The 20,295-nt window shown below is 46.7% G+C and overlaps 1 long non-coding RNA gene across 1 annotated transcript in view; it reads left to right on the forward strand.

The window, feature by feature from the left end:
* Nucleotides 1–274: 274 nt before the first annotated feature.
* LOC139825539 (uncharacterized) overlaps nucleotides 275–20,295 on the forward strand; it is a 67,766-nt gene continuing 47,745 nt past the window's right edge. The window contains exon 1 of the long non-coding RNA XR_011735625.1: nucleotides 275–377. This is a non-coding gene — a long non-coding RNA (uncharacterized lncRNA). The remainder of the gene's footprint in view (nucleotides 378–20,295) is intronic.

Genomic DNA, 20,295 nt, shown 5'->3' on the forward strand with positions numbered 1-20,295 from the left:
ACCTGAAGAAAAGAAAGAGATCAACCTTGTGGCTTCAATTAACCTGTCCCTGCAGGGGGTGAGGGCAAGGAGTTCATATAAATCAAGCTCAGCTGAGGTGGAGTTTCTCAGCGAAGGGATAGAAGCAGCAGCAGCTCCTCTCCTGGTATGTTTGATGTCTTTTTTTGTGGTAAGAAGCTTGCAGTGACCTAGAAGATTAAAGATTTCAGGAGCAGCAAGGAAGATGTGTGTTATGCCCAGATTTTTCTAAGACTTACACCTTTCTTCTTATTTCCAGGTCTTTCCTGTGACAGCTGGATCATCCTGAGCTACCATGTGGCAGTTCAGCACAGCAGAGAAAGTTGTGTCTGGATCTGAGTCTTTGCTTGTATGATAAGGTAGGATTTGGGTGAACTTAAGGGGTGGTGGAGACCAACCGGAGGGTGTTTTTAATGAATTGTCAACTGCAAGTGTCCAGAGAAGCAGAAGGGTGCGTTGCTGAATGTTGTGAAGCTTCAAACAGAAGGGTTGGCATTTTTTTATTTATCTAGCAATTTGTTGTATATTTAATGCTGTTTTGGAAATGGTACTTGAGGTTCTTGTTGCTGACTCTCCTCTGAGGTTTCAAAGTCTATCAAGCACTGAGTTACAGAAACTGGCTGTACAGGATGGTGTGTGCCTTTGACTTTTCTGAGCCCTGATGGTGGCTGAGATCTCGTGGGATTCCCTAGGGGCAGCTGCCCGGGATAAACCGCAGTGCTGGCTTTTGGAGGCTGTGCTTTTGGGTAGATTGGGAAGCTGGAGGCTTGTGTGGAGCTGTGTTTTGGGCTGGGCAAGACTGAGTGAGGGGGTTTGCGTTTGCTTATCCCTAATTTGCTTATCCCTAGTTTGCCTCTTGCTCTCGGAGTACAGCGAGTGCCTCGCATAGAGATTGTGCAACAAAGGCCCGGGCTTGTTCCAGAGCAGTTCGGCTTTCTTGGCTGTGCGTGCCCAGCTTTCCTGCAGGTCCAACTCTGGTATTTGTTAATTAACTCGCTCCAGATCCTGGGAACAGCCACAGCTGTACTCCCCTTCAGCCTTGGAGCACCCACTTCCTTCTGCCTTACCTCATCCTGCAATTACTGTCCCACAGGGCACCCCGGCCTGCAGCAGTGCGTACATCTGTCCTGTCTTTTGTGCACGTAGCAAAGCCTCGGAGGATAAAGGAATGGATGAGAAAGAAGCCAGTTGCCCAGGAGTAGCGTTTAGGCAGAAAAATGCTTGTTTTGTGCACCTGGAGACAGTGGTGTCGAGCTGGTGGGATGGGAAGAAGCGGTGCAGGGAGCTGGGGCTGAAACAAGCTGTCGGGATGCTTCTGCTGGAGGTTGCTGAAGAAAACCGCGGGAGAGGGGTTGTTGTTGCTCCTGTTCTCACCAAAAAGGACAAACCGTCTAACCAGAGCCTTTGCTGTAGGTGAGAGAATTCTCCCCAGCTTTCTGGAAGGCAGAGCACAGGAAGGGAGGAGTTCATCTGGACCAGAGTCTCTAATAACTAACGAGTCAGCTGTTTCTTAACGTGCTGAGAGGACGTGGGAGCCCATGGGTTTGCTGTGATGTACGCATGCAGTGATTGCTCCTTCTGAAGAGCCAAGAGTCTCTTCAACAGCGGAGGTGAAGTCCCTTTCCTTTCCCCTGTGGAACATGGTACTGAACATACAGCCCTGGGGCTTGGGGTGACCACACACCAGGGTCGAGGTGCTGATCTGAAGAGGAAAGTAAAGATCAGGAGGGTTCACTGCTGGAGAAACGTTTTGTATTAAACACCGCTGTGCATTAGGGAGGTGACGGTGGAAACAGCTCCGGAGGCATCTTGATGACAGGCACAGCCTAGAACTGTGTTTGCTCTGTGTTTTGGGTGTTTTTTTTCCTTGCAACCTTATTTCCAGCTTTCTAATGGGGAGCGTAACCTCTGGCTTTGCTTCATCAGATGTGCTTTCAGCAAAGCTAAACAGAGCTGACAGATTGGGGCTCTGCTGTTTCTACTGAGCTAGCACAGCATGCAGGAGGTCTGGAGACATTCCTTAATAATCCTGGTGCTCAGGATGTACCTTGTGATGGTGGTCCCACCATGTTTCAGGAGAAGACATCCTGCTCTTCTCCATCCTCTCTGTCCCTTTGCTGATGTTTAGTGTCAGTTGAGGATGTTTGCCCTACTGTGCAAGTTACCATGGGAAGACAACCTGCTTTCCATAAACATAGACCAGGGCATTGTTGTCTGCTCTAATGTCCTCTAATTTAAACAAAATGCTGTTTTCAAATTATTTTGTTGCAGGAAACAGTAACTCCCTGTAGTTAGAAAGGGGTGTGGGTGGTGTGGTTTGTTTTTTTGTAGAGAGGGGATTTTGGCTTTAAGTTGGGCTTGCAGGTTGCTGAGCTGGGTGAGTCCTACAAGCAGAGCCTCTATAGAATGTATAGGAGCCCTCGGGTAGCAGCGGTTCCTGCAGCACACGGCTCGCCTTCCCACAGAACCTCAGTGTGACAGCTGGTGCAGCTTTCACACCCGAGTCCACTGGCACTGGTCCCAGTCAAGATCAAGGTCACTTATATTGACCTGCATTCAAAACCAATCACTTAGGTGTGAAAAATGCACTGCCTGGTCCCTGGGCTACTTAGTCCCCACCTAGTGTATATTTTAAATATCCTTAATGAGCTGTCATGTTGGCCAGGGCTCACATGGTGATTTAAGGATGGTGGTAATGATGAGACCATGATGTCCAGGCAGAGGGGAAGGAGTGAAGGGCTTTCAGTTGGTTTATTTTTTCTCTTTTCCCCCCACTAGGTCTTTTCTGCTGTTGTTTTGAGCCCTGCAGTGATTTCTAACAGCTGGCCCAGCTATCATCCTGATCGTGTTGCTCAGTGAGCTGGGGGGACTTGGCAACCCGGCAGCTGTCCCGGAGCCTGAGCCACGAATGAGCTCAGAGCGGAGAGGAGAGAGCCTTGGATGGGAGAAACTGTATTTGCAATGGGTTTTTTTTCCTCAAGTGAGAAGCTGACAGCATTGACTGGATCCAGGCACAGCCCGAGCAGGTGCTGTGTGTACTTTGCCCTTTTGTATTTCTTCACCCTTGACCTCCTGCAGCATTTGAGGTGAGGGATGGTCACAAGATGTGGCTCAGTCTGACCCATTGCTGCAGCACTCCCCTGGGCACAGCTCCATCTCCAGGGCTGATTTGCAGCAAGTCTTGGCTCTTTCTGCTCTGATGCCTCACACTGATAAATATATATATATATATATATATCTTTCAGACTTCAGCAATGCCACCTGCTGACAGCCTACCTTATGTTTTATGCTACCTAAAGCTGCATCTAAAGGTGTTTCTGTTGTCTGAGATCCACAGCCCCTCTTGCAGCATCCTTCTGTCCAACACAGCGCTATCCCTTGATATCAGACCATAGCTGATATCTCAAGCTGGTGTGATGTGTGATCTTGTGAGGATATTTTCTATTATGTACAATTTAGGGGTGAGCTTTTCAGCCCCTATTCCGTGCTCGTGTCCTCAAGTGTGTTTTGCAAGCTGATGTGGCATACAGCATGCATTAAAACAGTTCTATTACAATAATCTATATAGACTCAGTGTAAAGATGTGAGTTGTGTCTTGGAGAACCTAAAGCACCCAATAGACATTGTGACCCCCCCCCACTAGAACGTTGTTTACAAAACAAACCCCCCTGCTGCTTCAGAGTTGTGAACAAAGTGGAGAATTGTGTTATGGCTTTGTCCTAAAGTGCAAAGAGTTTGGCAGAGTACCCCAGGCTACTGCTTGTGAACAGCTCATCTTTAAATAGATTACTGTCTCCACTATCAAGGGCATGTTGGCGTTCCCAAAGGGCACTGGGAGTTTCATTTTCAATGCAGTCACCTTGGGATTCTTTGGAAATGTTGATGATGTGTGTCAGGACGATCTCCAGTTCAGGGCATGCGCACAGTAGACAAGGCTGTAACAAAAACTCCTGTGAGACTGCGTGAGATTTAATGCTCAAGAAAATGAGGGGCTGCTCTTCTTTCTTCTAGATGTGGGCTGTGTCCATGGGTCTTGGTGTCCCCCTTTTCTAGCAAGCTTTGATGTCTCTGATTTTTGATCTGAGCTCCTTGTATTGTGCTGCAATCCTGTGTGGTCGCAAGGTTGGCCGCTCTGCCCTCATCTGAGCCCTTGGCATCTGGAAAGCTCCTGCCTTGGACCTCTGTGGCACTGGTGGGGTTTGTTAACCCCAACTTGCATCTTACCTGTTCTTTCCATAGTAACATTTCTCTTCTGTCCTTTGCCGACCTCATCCCCCAAAACAAAGCTTTGTTGGACCTCTCAGTTTTGTTTTGTGCTGGTTGCTGCAGGTTTTACGGGGGGTGATGTTCTCTGTGTGCTCCAGCCTTTGGACCTCCACCCTGCCCCTGTGCTCCAGCACATCTGCCCTGATGTGAGGTGGGATCAGGTGTCCGTACTTTTGGAAGGGATAGACTTAAACAAGCTAAGCTTAATGCTGTGTTAAAGTGGTGTTAAATTGGTGGTTGGTTTGGGGTTTCTCAGAGCTGCTTTTCTTCTGAGCTCTGCCCTTCAGGACCGCGAGGGAACGTTGGCAAACCACAGAGCGGGGCAGTGGCAAACACGGGGCCGTGGTGCTGTAATGAGCAATTCTGCAGCTCTGTGCACAAACAGCCTTTTATACCTTGATGGTTATTACAGATGCCAGGTCCCCGCTCGTGTCTTGCCGGGCAGATGCTGTGCTGTGGCGAGGAGAGGCCAGGAACCAGCTCTGGCTTGGAAAACCGTCCAATAATTGTATGTGGAAATACTTCTCCTGGGTTTATTTACCTGTGAGTGCCCTGGCGCTCTTTTGAGCGCATGTGTGCTCCCAGACGGTTACAGCAACAAGATTTTCTGGTATGTACCTGACACTGGTTTTTCCCGGCTGCTTGATTTGGGGGAAGGAGAGAGGGACCTGATGCTTTTATAAGCCATGGATGTGAACTGGCTGGTCTTAATTCTTCAGTGTAATGTGGAATTGCAGTAGTGAGGTCCACGCTTAAATTAAGACAGATGAATGCAAAAGGGATTGTTGGATGAGCTTGCTGTGTTTACTACAAGAGGACCAGATCTATTTTCTCCAGGTTGTGGCTATGAACACTGCAGATGCCTTAAGCTGTCTGGCATGCAGCTATTTCTGCAAAGATTAAGTTAAAATAGGAGTTTTAATGGTATGACATTGAACTTTGAATGAGGCTTTGGCTCTGTCACAACTTTCTTCTGTGGTTGAGAGGAGGTAGCTCCGGCCTCTGTGTTGCTTTTTCTAATAATAAACCACGCTTTGAGGTGCACAGCAGACGAGCACTAAAATTTGAGCTCCCCGTAAGTTGTTTCCTTTGAGCTCTTGATTACACTACAGCACATGCATCCCCTGTATAATCCAGGATGGATGATGTTCCATCCATTTCTTTCAAATGCCTTATGGATCTCTAACAGCTGCGAGCAATTTATTTTGGGAATAATCAGTTAATGTTTTGGTGAAGTGCTTTGAAGATGTACAGCATCCTCGAACGCTGAGTATTGTTTCATTATTATTACTATTTAACATCCCCATGTAGCTGAACTACTGTCAGACATCTTCACTTAATAATGTATTTGGTGTCTGGATCTTTTCCGCAAAGGCAGATTTTTGGCAGAAGGGCGGGTGGGATGATAGAACGGAGTTTGTGGTTATATAGTACCTGTCATCTGAGTCTCTCAACGTGCTTTGCAGGCACTAGTGAGTTCTCACCGCTTGGTAGGACAGTCTGCTGTCTATCTCTGTGCAGAGAGATTGAGAAGGAGAAGCGTGACCTTCTTGAGGTTACACAGGAGGGGGTTAGACCCGAATTCTCCCCATTGCTGTTACACAGTGCCCTTTTTGTGACTACTATGCCACCGGCCTCATAGGAACCTCCCCTGCTCCTTATGCTGGCAAATGCTATCTTACATATGCTTATTTTGGATCAAGAGGTGCACAACTGGGGTTTGCTGCCATGCAAAAGCTCATGCTCTGTGGAGGTTGGAGTCCAAAGAGGTAGGAGACCTACGGCGTGAATAAGAAAGCAAAACGGAGCGACTTCTGAAGTCATTTGGAGTAAGATTTCTGTCATCAGGGTATGGCTTGTTGTCTTGGCTGCTTCTTTGTGCGATGCCACCTGGAGAGCAGGCGTTGATGATGTTACTTGATGTTACTTAATTTGCTTTCTGGCCAGCCCAGGACTGAGCAGAGCTCTCCAAAGAGCTGCTGTGGAAAACCAGTCTGACCCACCAGTATAAATCACCCTTCTGGGGTGGATGGCCAAGTGTTGTCAGCCCGAGCTGGTCCCTCCGCGTCAGGGCAGAGCAGAGCAGCTTTCCTCGCCTCTCCTGTGGCTGTTCAAACTGATTCCTGTCAATCCCCCACTTTTCACCAGAAACAAAAGGGCCTAAAAATTGAGGAGGTGATATTAGATAGAGCTGTGGGACTCCAGCAGGCAGTCCGTCATGTCTTAGACGTTAACATCTAGTCTAGAAGGATTGGAAAGCAATTCTTCCCCCATGCGCATCCCCCAGAGACAACGTATAGCATGGAAACAAAAAAGTGGCGCTGTTATTCTGACAGATAAAGAGCAACTCTTCATAAAGGACCTCTGTGTTTTTCTTCCTGCCAAGAATCATTTAAACAGCTGTCATTAGTGACTTATCTTCCCTAAAACACTAGCGAAAGCTGACGTCTCGGCGAGAGACCCCATCAGTCACTGTGTGGTGGTGGAGAACATCTGTCTGTAGCTCCAGCTGTTTGCACCCTACATGGTGAGTCCTCCTCCCTCAGCCACATGTTGGGACACGGTGTTTCCAGCTCCCAGGCTCATGGATTACCCTTCGCAAAGCCAGGGGTGACTGACAGCCCAAACAATGAGCGCAGGGAAAATTCCTCCTGCTTACTCACAGCTTTATCAAAGCGCTGCTCCTCCCAGGGAAAACTCTGCCTGATAACCAGGCATTGCAAACAACCATCAGCTGGAGTGAAAACTGCCCCAAACAGCCATCAACGGGACTGGGAATTGAGCTGAGAGCCATGGAGCCTGTTCCCACTGGCAGCATATTTATCTTCTTAACATGCTCGTTAAGAAAACAATGTTATCTGCATCTTAAAGGTAGGGATTAAAATGACTGTTAGCTGCCCTAAAGTCTCCTTGGTCCCCCTGTCTCCAGTTGGTGCTTTACTGGAGTCTCTGAATTGCTCTTAAATATCCCTTGCTCCCTGTTTTGCTGGGTGCAGGGACTTGGAAGGGATTTGAGCTGGTTAAATATGGCCCTTAACAACTGGCACCAAAGCACGTCCAAGGGTAGGGATGCAAACCGAGGGTTTCAGCCCTTGGCCCCTTGTGCAAGTCCATGCAAAAGCCTGGCAGGGTTAAATCTACAGACTGGCCATTGAAGGGTTTTCAGGTTCCTTGTTTGTGCCAGGTTTGTACATGAAGAAGGCAAAGCTGTGTGGCCTGATAAGCAGAACCATCCTAGAATTCACCTGGAACTATAAAGGCTGGTTTATTACTGTTAAACTTGAAACCAACCAAGCCAAAGTTGAAACCTATCTACTTTCTGAACTTCTCTTTCCTTGCTTGTTCAAATACTGGGAGGTAAGCCAGCTCTGGAAATGAAGTCACTATTGAAAATGGCTGCTCTCCCCAGAAAGGCTCTGAAAATTCCCATTGTAATTTTAAGTGATTTTTATTTTTTCAGGAAAACATCTCATGAACTTGGCCCCTGAGTCAGTCCCTCCCAGCTGTCCTCGAATTAAAAAGAGGAAAAAAAGAGACACTGGCACTGCAAGACCTTTCTTTTTTTTTATGGCACGGATTTTATTGCGTAGGCTTCAGCGCATTGACAGGCTATAAAAGTTTATTGAAACCAGATCCAGGCTGTCAGTGGGCTGACCAATGCCCCTGGCTGGGATGCGTCCTCAGGCTTCTGGTGGAGAGATGTGTTTTTTGTGGGGTTTTCCTGTGTTTTCACTGGGTCATCCATCCATCCATTGCCAGGGAGGATTTCCTGCGGGGGGTGCCCACCCTGAACCACGTTGGTACAGGGGTGTCTGTCATTCCTGTGTGGAGATTCCTGGTGCTGACAAATTTTGTGGTGAGTTTTGGGGCTGAACACAGGCCTGAGATTATACATACATGGGGGTCTTTCCTTGGCAGCTAGCTAGGGCTTAAATGAATACTTCTGTTAGTGCAAGGCCAGCCTCTGATACCCCTTCAACAACCCATATGAAATGTGTAAATTCTGCAAGTATAAAAAGAGCATCATCCATATCACAAAGCCCGCTAGATAGGGAGAAAACTAAGGTCTCATACTATAGTGTGCGGACAGCACCTTCCCTTGGGACTTGTCTGAATTTGGGACTTTTTCTATGGAAATTACAGTTCATTTCAAGGGAAAGATGAGTTGCATTTTCTTAAGAGTTCAGTGCCTTCCTCAAGCCAGGGCAAAAGTAGAAAAGGATCACAGCTTCATCTGCAAAATAGTGTGGTTAGATGTGCTTAGTGTGATGGTTTAAAACTGAAGTAGCTGAGATGAGCATCTGCGTGGTAATTAATGCCTGTGCAAACACCTCGCCGGGGTGCACGAGGCTGTTGATGCAAAACATCACGGCGAATGCAACGGGAGCAAACGTTGATCAGAAATGGAGACACAGCCCTGAAAGTGGTGAGCGAGGTGCCAGATTTGCTGCGTTTGCAGTCAGTGAGCAGAAATCACTGTAAGCCTTTGAGACATTTCAGAGACCCCTAGTAAAAAGAGGGCCGCATCCAGTTGCCAGACCCCTCACCTTGTTGGCCTGTGCCAATTTGGATGTGCTGTCAGAAATCATTCACCAGCGGAGCGGTGTTGGGTGAAAAAGGCTGGTTTTGTATCCACAACAGTGTTGGATCGAGGTTGCCGCGTGTCATTTTGTCACTGCGGCCAACGGCGAGCTCAGGGCTTGGAGAGCGGAGCCTTATTTTTAATAAAGGGGAAAAATAAAATCTTTGCACTTCTATTCTGCATCTGTCAGCGATCTCGCTTGGCTGAGCCCTGGAGGAGTTCATCTGGCCCGCGTGTTAAGGAAAACCAACAAATTAGTACAGATGTTTTTCTGAGAGCTACGGGGATCGGGGATCAGTGATTTAATACTGCCTGATATTTGATAGGGGACGCCCAGGGAATACGTGCTGGAAACCAGGAAGTAATATTACATGAAATCAAAATATAAATATGTTCCTAAAGGTTTAGGTAATTTTTTGCAATTTCCCGTTGTATGGTTTTAAATGAGGTCTCTCCTCCTCCTGTTCTTCCTGCACTTGTTCATGTAGGAGGCTTGTTCCTCTAGAGCTGGATTCACACAATCGTAGAATGTTAGGGATTGGAAGGGACCTCAACATCTATTCAGTAAAATGGAAGCTTTTGGTGTGTGTTTGTGTGCTGAGGAGCAAACTTCAAAAAATAGATGGTATTGAAGGAAGGAAAACTTGGAGGTGAAGATGGAAGTAGCACTGACCACCGTGGATATGAGCTGAATGAAACCTGAGATCAAAACCAGCTTTGATTTTTTTTGGCTCTCCAGGGGATGTTTTGTGTCCTCTGACATGGCCTCAACAGGTAGCACTGGCCCTTAGCTTCGCTTCTTGATGTGCCAACAAGCTGGTTTTACTGAAGGATTTGGAGGTTTACTTGATTGCTGGTGGTCTGAAATGACGTGGGTCTGTCTTTTGGCATTGTGTATTCATGCGTGTGTGTGAGGTATGAAACCAGCCATAGAAAAGGAAGATAAATTCATTTTTCACAAGTTTTGAATGTAGGTAACCATTCAGAGTAGACCCATCATGACCACAGGGAGCATCTGCAATTCCTGAAGGTTCTGACTTGACATTTAGGACCTCATGATGTGTCACTCTGAGTCTTGCCTGCCACATCTCCACCGTGGGCTGTCTGTATTGCTCAATGGCTTCACCGCGGCTGGGCTGGGTTTACTGATACCTAAATAACTCACAACAAGAGAATTTGTTCACACCCTCCAAAAACCACAAAATATGGAAAATTAATGTTGTTCTTGACTCTCAAAAACCATAACGGTAACCGTGATGAGGTCATGTAGGCTCAGCAATGACCATCAGGGGGATTTGGAAATTGTTCGCAGACCCTCTGTCTATCCCCAAGATGCCCAGAGCAGCCCAGCACGGGTGATCCCCAATGTAAATAGTTGTGTGCTAATGATTTGAGAGCAAAAAATGACTTTTCTACCCAACTCACCACTGCTCCACCTGGAGCTGGCAGGGACTCCCACACAGGAATAAATCAAGGGGAAGATGACAGAGTTGTGGCTCAAGATTTTTTTTGAGTTCTGGTGGGTTTTGGGGGTTTTTTTTGGACCTGGGGTTGGAAAACTGGCTTTTTGGTTAAGGTGCCACTGTAGCTGAGCTCCCAGGAAGGGAGCACAGGCAGAGATGTTGGAGATGGAGCGCATCCTTTGTGTAGCATCAGGCGCAAAAGCGCTAGGTGGTTTGGCTGCTCATCACCCGTTGCTTCATACAGGAAGATGACATGAACAGCGATTTTAATTTCATTTCCCCCCCCTCACATTTCTTACCCTTGGGCAAGGACCCAAAGCCATCATGATGTGTCATGACTTTACTGGTCCCTTACCAGCAGGATGTTGTTCTCTTCTGGCTCTCGCTGCCATTTCTGAGTGTTGGATTCACATCTTTTGGTGCGTACCGGGAAGCATCTCTGGTGTTCATACTTGTGCTTTGTTTTATAGGTTTGGTTTCAACTGGGGAAATCCCCATGGTGGCAGCTCCTTTCCCTTTACTCATGCGATGGTGACTCAAGGGTCGTTTGCCCATCTTGCCCCACAATTTCCTGGCTCGCATCGGAGTTTCTGTGCCTGTTTTGGTAGCCGTTCTACAGGGATAGGAAAGCTGAGGTTTTTGTAAGGCCTCAGTTGGCTTTAAGCTGTATAAACTTGGTACTCTTTTTACATCCAGCCTGCGAGTTTAAGGAACATATTCAACTCCAAAAAAATTTCTCAACTTAGTGACAAATCTGCTTCCTATAAACCCAAGCTGTTGGCATTTGCTGTTACCCTCCTTTAATGCTTTATTAATGAAGTTCTTTTACAGCTGTTCCATTATTTCACCTGGGGCAGGAGTCAGGGTCACAGGTGGATAATTCTGTGGGTCATCCTGTTTCTATGCTCTTAAAACTCTGGCACAACATAATCTTTCTCCCAGCCCTCGCTGTTCCAAAGCCTTATTAAAAGTCAACATTAATGATCCCCAGCACTCTTTGGCCAGGTCCCTCTTAAATCTCTAATACAAGTTCTCTGGGCTTGCTGATTTCAAAATACCTCATTTACTAGCTGTGGCTTAACATCCTCCTTAGTTACTGTTGGATTAGAAGCTATTTCATCATTGCATGATACAAATAATTCCTGTGGCTTTCTGTCAAATACAGGATGGTTGCTCACACGGTTACAATACCTTGGAGCTGTGGTTACGCCTCTTTTCCTACTTGGCTAATTGTGGTTGTGCTTATTGCTTTGGGTCAATGCTGTTGTTAGGGAGGTTTGTTCCTTTGGAGTTACTCAATGTATGTCTCAAAGAGAATGATGCAGAAATTGTCCGTGTTTCCAGGCAGGGAAATTGTCACCAGGAGTTGAGCCACTCTGTGTATCCCAGAGCATCCATCCAGGAGCAGAGGGAGAAGCAAGAGTGACAAGAAAGCTGTTCTGCAGTGAAGAATGGTGCATAGTGGGAGGATGGAGGATGCATTTCATTTCCAGGCTCAGGAAACCTCTGAGATGTGGGTGTTTAGATCTTTAGTCATGGAAAGCTTCAGTGATTCTTGCATGAAATGGGAAGTAGGATATTAACTGGTGTGCAGTGCTGTCTGTGCAGCCAGGCTGGTGAGAAGGGTGACTCTGTGCTTAGTGTTCGGTGGTTGTTTCAAGAACAGACATCGTTTTGGAAGAGTATCATAAAGAAATATCAGCTGGGTCGCTTCTGTTACTGCTTCTTATGCTTTATCAGCGTTATTTTCTGAACCTCTTGAGGTAGAGTGCTCTGTCCTATGTGGGAGATCTTTTTTTGCCGTTCTCAGTAGGTGAAAAGCAACTCTGTGGACAATGGGATAACTGCTCAGTAATAAGCCGAGGTGGATTCTAGGGTCCCATAATGAAAAGTAGCCTGTGTGCCAATCACTTGTGTGTTCCTGCAGAGAGAACCAGCTTTATAAAGCAACAGGTGAGCTGCTTGGGTTTGGGAATAAAAACAACACCTAGGGCTTCTGTGCGTGCTTCTGTCGGCTTTTCTGATTGCGCATCAATTGAATACCTGCTGCCTCAGGGTTTAACCCGTTTAATAGATCCAGAGTTAGAACATAGAGCCCATTTCACATCAAGGTGCTCACAGAGCAGATTTCAACTCAACATGTGGTGGCAGGATCAATGCGCTGAAACTCAACCCCTGTGACCTGTGTTCCTTGTGATGCCTCCAGAAACTCTTTTGAAATCAAACACTTGAGTTATGTAGTTGTTTGCCTGATATTTACCGAAGTACTTGCTGTCACATAGAAGAAAACAAGTAAATGTCAAGCGATAATGGCTATATAATGGTGATTTATTCTCAACCAGGTGATTTAATTGCCTTTCCGGGTGGGTAACCAGATATGAGGACAGGGAAGAGTAAACTCCTATATCTTCAACTTGAAGGCTGTTGGCACTACATTGTGGACCTTTCTGTACCTTGGGAAACACGGTCTGGAGGCTGCTACAAAAAGGTAGATGTAAGCAGGAGAAAACCAGACACAGAACAGTTGTTAATGGTTCGCTGCCAAAACAGCAAGCTTTATTAAGTGAGACTTTGCCAGGCCTGAAAAAAAAAAACCTAAACAAAAAAACCCCACTCAAACCCAAAGTGTTTCATAATCCCCGAGGTTCTGGATGATGGAAGAGGGAATACGTGTGTCAGTGCTGCCAGTCAGGGAGGTGCTGCAAGCCTGCCCGAGGATGAGATTAGCATTTGAGGAGAGAAACACCCTCCCTTCTGGGTGGGGAACAAGGCCTGGATATAATTTGTCATGGACGAGGTTTGCACGTAAATCACCAGGTGCATAAATAGAGGAGGAAGAAAGACCGGCCAGCAAACAGCTCTGCCTGGGAGGGTTTGGAGTGGACTTGGACTTGGGTCGCTTGTGGTTTTGTATTGCAAATAAAACAAGTATTGTGCCGGGATGGATAAGCAGGGCTCTTGCAAGCCTTAAACTTGGTGTTAGTGTGCTGTCAGCTCTCACTTGTAGGAGCTGCCAGTGGTGGGGGGATTATCATTGTGTGCCACATGTACACACACCTTTTAGGTGTTGGAGTCAGGAGTACGTGCATCTTGGGCTCTCTCTAGATTTGAAAGCACCTCCTGGAGCGATGGAGAATATCAAAGGTGACACTGGTGGCACTTTACCCCTCTCCATTGACTCTGGGAGCTTTGAGCTGGTGAAGCTTCTGCACGAGGAGTCCAGTCATCAGGCTTTTGAATAAAAGCCATCCCCATGTAACAAACTCGATTTCACTGCTGCGAGCCCTGGAACCACTCTGACAGTTTAATAGGAGCAACCACAGCTGGAAACCACCCTCTTTTTAAGACCGCCAGGAGAAAATGATCCTGCTTAACAGTAACAGCAGCTTTTGGGTGAGGATGGAGTTTTGTGGGGTTGGAATTCAGATCAATCCCAAGCAGTGGAGTCACCCAGTAGCACCCAAAGCATGAGGACCAGCACACAGTCTGCTCAGCACCTTGTTGGAGAGCACATAGCTTCAAGGATGCCAGTTTGGAGCAGATCTTGAGCCTGATGAGAAGCGAGGATGTACCTTCCTTCCGTGCCACCTACTCAGTATTACTCATGTGGAAAATTTGGCCATGGGTCCACAGTGGGAATATAATACCCAAACACTGGAATAGATCACTCTCTGTTGCAAAGGATTTGTTGAGTATGTTTAAGGAAAACACCTTTTAAGATTTCCTGGAAGGTGTTGGGTGTTTCAGTTGTTGTGTAATCACTTTAGTGTTTCCCATAGGATTTTAACGATGTGTTAGTGAACAATTTGCAGCATCCCGTGCGCAGAAATTAAGATGCTGGAGATGGGAGTTGTCGTAAATCAGACTTTGATGTCAGTGTCTAAGGTGCTTATTAAACTGGAGGATTTTCTAATAACTTGGGTAGCAGCAGGACTTTTTCCTCTCTAATACAGTTTTAGGCTCCAAACCTGGATGGTCCCACTGGTGGGGAAGGTGTAGGGAGAAGAGCTGCTGACCATGGCGTGTGGGAATTAGGATCCTAAACTCCTTCCCAGCACTGTTGTCCTCTGTGTGTGACTTCTGGGTAAGCCCCTCTGAGTCACAGCAACCAGTGATAATGATAATCCCTCGCTCTGGTCTTGTCTGGCGCTGTCTTCAGACTCAAAACTTTCTGGGAGGGAACATCCTCCTTTTTATTATCATTATTAGCATAATTGTGGTGCCACTGAGGGGGCCTGGTCGCGGACTTTATCACATATTCATGTATTTTGCTGAACTGCAATGAAACGGCCTAATTTTCAGTAAATGTGCATCTCTCAGCAGAAGCAGTGGGAGCTCAGCCTTGCTGAAAATGAGACCCAGGTGTTTATTGTGCTCCAACCCAATTGGTCTCTGGGTCTCCCCAAATGCTTCTGCAAGCATCTGACTGCAACACTGAATGTTGTGGGCTTGTTTGCCTTCAAATCCGAACGGGTTAAAGTTGCCTGGGGAGTCAGTTGAGATCTCAGTGTTACTTAGGGCTGGTGTGGGAGGTTGATGACAACTGCATCAGTCTTAATATCTCAATGCTATCTTCTGCTGTGTCTGAGCCCAAATTTATCCATAGGTGTTCCCGAATGTTTTGGAGGAATGGGAGTGCTCAGTGGTGTTGTGCAGCGTACTCTAAAGCACAGGGAAACAGTGTTTCCCTGAAGCGAGGGGATCAGTGAATATCACTACATGGAAATGAGAGACAGCAATGAAAACCTCACCGAGGAGAGCTTGTGCTCTGCAGGGTGCCAAGATCTCAGTGTTCATTATCAAAAATGTAAGCAAACCACAAATTAAAAGCGTTGATGTTTGTTTCCCAGGCCTTTGTCTATACAGGGGAATAAGTCTGGCTTCAGCTGTTGGGCCTGGCAAAGGCACTGCTCTGTCACCACAAATCACTGCAGAGCTCAGCTCGGCTCTGCGGCCCAACTCTGCTCCATGGCAGTGGAAGAATTGCCGGCTAAAGGGACAGAGGTGTCAACCAGCATAGATACAGAAGAGCTAATGCGGTGTTAGGTGTGCAAGGGTGTCTGCAAGCTGTAGGTGGGGGAGAAAAGGGGTTTTGCTATGCTCTGTCACTAAGATCTATGCAGGCGATTGGGGCTTAGCAGCCTTGTGATCCGGCGTCTCTTGGCATTGTCCCACAATGAGTGTCCGTGGTGTGGGGATGGCCCAGCAGTGGGTGCTGGGGAGGATTTGGGGTGGGAGGAGGGTTTGGGTATGTTGAGAAGGTCCGATGGAAGATGTGAATGGTCAGTGTGAGCTTTATGATATGTGTTTTTTACCAAGATAAAACATGAAACTTCAAAACACTGCTTTTCAGTGAAGATGTTGAGTAAAACATAAACTTAGAGATGTTTGTTTTCCTTGTCACATGGACAAAAAAAATCAAGTCTGAAGTTCTTTGGAATAACTTTTTCCTGATAAATTCCCCAAAGTAAGATTGCCCGTGATGGGACTGCCTGTGTGAACTCTGTAAAAACACTACGAGGGGAAGATTTTCCCCAAGAGGGAGCAAAAGGAAGGGGGCTTCTCTATGCTGCTTCTGCAAGAGTTAAACCTGTTAGCCCTAAATGCACTTGTTAGAAAACAAACAAAGATCTGGAGGCATGCCGCCTTCGAAAACAAGTTATTCAAACTGGGAGATGCTTTCTGGAGGCTGGTATTGAAGCAGACACCAAGTTTCCCTCGGTGCTGTCTGTCCAAACGTCGTGTTTAATTTCACAGGCTTTCTGGCTCACCAGGGAGAGGAGGAGGGAGATATTGCAAGAATTTTGTCCTGAGCATCCAAATGCCATACCCCCAAAAGCAGCTGGTGTTCTAATGCTGAGCATCGTTATCCCAGGTACCTGGAACTCTTAATATCCTGGTGCTGAAATACATGAGCAGCATCACCTTGCTGAATGCAGGTAGCAAAGTACTTACAAATGGCTATTTTAGTTGCATCTTTGCAGCTAAAGGTCATATATGAGCTGAATGTGATAAGAAAAAGGGGGAAAATGGTGTTTCTGTGGTAGGACCCTGCTGGAGGTGTCTCCTGTTCCTAGAAGCTCTGTGTTAGCTGGAGACACATCTTGGGATGTACCATAGACTCAAGCCATGCCCTGTGTCCTCTCTTTATAGCCAAACCTAAGGGGAAAAAGCTGTTGAGTGTACAGAAAATGCAAGGACAAGCTGTGGAACGTGGTGTTACCTGAGCTGGCATGGCCAGGGAGACCTTTCTGCTTACCAGGCTTGTATCAGGCAGCTCAACGTGCTCGAATCTGCTCCCGTTTAAACATCAGTGCATGGGTCTTCTTGCCCTCTCCTGTGTATTTGTCAAGATCTCAGGAATATAAGCTTGTTTTCCTGCATTTCCAGTGAAAAGGATGACGTGTCCTCCTGAGGAGCTGGGATTGAGCTGTTCTGTCCTTGAACCACCTGTATCCAACACGGGGGCTTTGCTGAAGGCATCGCCTGCTCTTTGCTGCTCTTCCTCACCCCCCCTCCTCCTTCCAGCCATTGCCTGCACTTTGTATTCCCCCTTTTATTGCCTTTGGCTCCATCGCAATGGGCGGTGCAGTGTATTTTTTTTTTGTTCTTAATAATCTTTTGGCGGCTGTCGACCGTCGTTTCTCATTGTATCGGTGGAGGATTAGCCAAGATGATGGGAGATATTTCCTGCCTTAGCCAGCGGGATGGGCTTTGCAGGGCTCGCGCCTGCTTTTCACATAGCGTAATGCTGTGTTTGGGAATGTGCAGAGGCAGCTCGACGATGGGAAGAGGAGAGCGCAGCCCCTGAAGCATGATTGCTTTTTATTTGTGGCAAGAAGCCACGGAACAGGCAAAATTACCGGTGTTGCCAGTTGTTGGGTCCTCTGGTGTCTGTGCTGAAATGGGGCTGGGGGGGAACATCTTCACTCTTTATCCCAAACTTGTATCTAATCACAGTTCTTCCTTTGGGAAGTGTTGAACTTGAACGCTGCTGGTACCATCTACTTTATACCCATAGTGGTTGGAGAATCATAGAATCATTCCAGTCGGAAGAGACCCTCAGGAACATAGTCCAGCCATAACCAAACCAAACTCTAGCACTAAACCATGTCCCTAAGAACATCATCTAAACGCCTTTTAAACCCCTCCAGGACTGGTGACTCCACTACTTTGCTGGGCAGCCTGTTCCGATGCCTGACAACTCTTACCATGAAGAGCCTTTTTCCTAATATCCAATCTAAACCTCCCCTGGCACAACTTGAGGCCATTTCCTCTTGTCCTATCACTTGCTACTTGGGAGAAGAAGTCTGGGGATGCTGCAGGGCTTCATTAAGGATGTCTGCAAATGACCGTGGCTAATTAAGGAGCAGAGAGGATGCCCTCACCGGTGTGGGTACTGAAGCGTACTACAACAAAATGCCTGCAGGGCAATGGCAAGTGCTGCAATTAAAATAATACTCAGAAAAAGGTTGGACTTCTGGGAAAGCGATTGTAGAAGGGTGGGTCTGGGCCTTGGTGACAGTACAGGGTGTTATCTACCATAGTCCAGCAACCACAGCCCCTCTCGGGTTACTGGTTATTGGCCCAGATGGTATCTCCGAGGCAAAGGGATGTATTCTTTTGCAATATCTCTTCTACCGAGCCTTGTGCTCGCTCTCATCCAGCTGTGAGGCTTCACCGACTCCTGCAAAGTCCCCAGAGGCTCTTTCTTCCTTCTGCTGTGTCTTATCAGAGCACAAGGTAGTCCCCGTGTCCCACGGATCCTGTATTTCTGTCTGCCGACGTTTCCGTGGTTCGGGTGGGATGGCTCTTGACTGGTGAGATCAGACGCCCGGCGAGGTTAAAGTTACCAGAGAGAGGTTTAACGTTACATCATAGATTGTAAGTGGAGACAATCGTAAGATGAAAAACAAGGCCTTTTCCTGGTTCCAAGGCAATTTAGTTTTCTTGTAATAATAAGTGATAGGTGGTGGGGGAGGGATTAACCATGACACGATCCCTTTGCAATGCTTTGTGAAGACAAGAACTGCAGACTTCTTTAATCTCCCTGCCAATTCTGGCTATGGGATATGGTACCAAATGCTGAAAACTCAGACGGTTCAAGAGCAGAGGAAGGAAGTTAATGGTTTCTGGAAGAAGCAGGGGATAAAAATGCACCACGTTCCTTGTTGCATGTAGTTAGTGCAGATCTAGTCGCTAGATACGGACTGTCGGAGATGGACCGCGCAAGCAAACGTGCCTTGGAGTGGATAGCTATGGAATTGTCATCTCAGCTATTGCGGAATGCAAGGTTTTGCCTTGAACAAACCCTAATTTCTTTTTGTGGCCAGCTTTGCATGCTTCCACTTATTTTTTTGTTAGCCCTTTCCAGTGAATAAACGTGGGGAGGAACCTCTAAACAAGTTCCTCTATTAAATTCCTAGCACAGTGATGCGGCTTTCCTTAAAATATAAGAAATGGAGATCTCTTAACCACTATTCCAGTGTGCTGCTTGTTTTCAGTGGGAGCCTTGTATGTTGGGATTGTCTTTTTGGACGTCTGGCTGCTGAGTGTTTTGGGGTAGGTGTTTATAGCCAAGCAAAGGGAGCGATGAGGAGGAATAGGTGGCTGAAGAAGCAAAGGGATCAAGCTCCTCAGCCCAATTTGGATAGACCACGCTTTAAGCTGACATTATACAGCAGCCAGACACCTACACAAGCTTTCTCATCTCTCTGAGCATAATAACTTGTCTCTGCACGGCTGAGAAATACAGTAGAGGAAGCAGCTTGGAGAAAGGAACGGGAGCTAAATTGTCCTCCAAAGCGCCTCGTGACATTTTTCATCTGCGCTGCTCTATTGACAGTTTTCTAAAAACTAATCACTCTTCGTGCTGCTCCTAAAATCAGCTCTGTTAGGAGCTGGAAATACCAGCACTCTTCCAAAGAAGCTTATTTTTATTATATTCCCAGCCTAATACTGGAAACCGAAGAGCTTTAGAATAGAGCTGGCTGCAAGTCCAGCATTTCCCCTGAAAGAAAGTTAGTTATGGGAAAAATCCCTTTTTTGACAGCCTTCCACAAAAAAATGCTCATTTTCCCACAGGAAACTTGCAAGATGTGGGTAAGTGGGTTTTTCCTCACTTTGTTGCTGTCTCCTTTTCCAGCTCACGCTTGGCGTTTTGAGGCCTTGCTCTTACTCTGAGCTGGCAGGAGCTGGACAAGGGCAGCGATGGATGGGGAGAGGCAGGAATCCACCATCTGAAAGTGCATATTTTTGGAACCACAATACACTTTCTGCAACATATTCTTTTTCTGAGGCTTTCCCTAAGAGGAGAATTTGTCTCTCGAAGGGTAAGGTGGCTGTGTTGTACCTGCAGGAACATTTTCGGCTTGCTCAGTTGCATCCATACAGTTATTATTACAGTGGGACTGATGTTACTGGGCTGATGTGTGGTCCTCATCTACAATGAGAACTTGCTGGTGCTCTACCAGCAATACAAAATTAACAAAGTCAGTGTGTAGCTTGGTTTTTGCCATGTAGATAAGTCGTCTATAGCCATTTTCTTTAGCATTCACTCCATCTACATGCTGTCATCAGACAGAAACCAAGCGTCAAGGAAGAGAAGGTCGTACTGGGAAGATTGAACCACGAGTGCTGCTCCTGCTCTGCGGGCCGTCGTCTTTGGGTGAGAAGTTTTAAGCAAATAAAGCTGTTTTCTCATGTAGAAGGCTCCAATATTAGACGTGCAGGAAGAGGGATGATAAAGAACAAAAGTCCCAACGGCAAGACCGTCTCATTGCTCAGTCTGGCAAACAAATGGATTTGAGGATCCCTTGCATATACAATGTTAGCAATGTTTTAATTTATGTGGGGTTTTTACTATTATTATTTTAGCTGCCAAGACTTCCTTGCCAGCTTTCTCTATTTTGGTTATTTTTAATCCTTGCTTATTTGCGTTCTCTATCCCAGCCTTTTCAGGCTTTT

The sequence above is a fragment of the Patagioenas fasciata genome, chromosome 24 (genome assembly GCF_037038585.1).
Source record: "Patagioenas fasciata isolate bPatFas1 chromosome 24, bPatFas1.hap1, whole genome shotgun sequence".
Taxonomy (NCBI): domain Eukaryota; kingdom Metazoa; phylum Chordata; class Aves; order Columbiformes; family Columbidae; genus Patagioenas; species Patagioenas fasciata.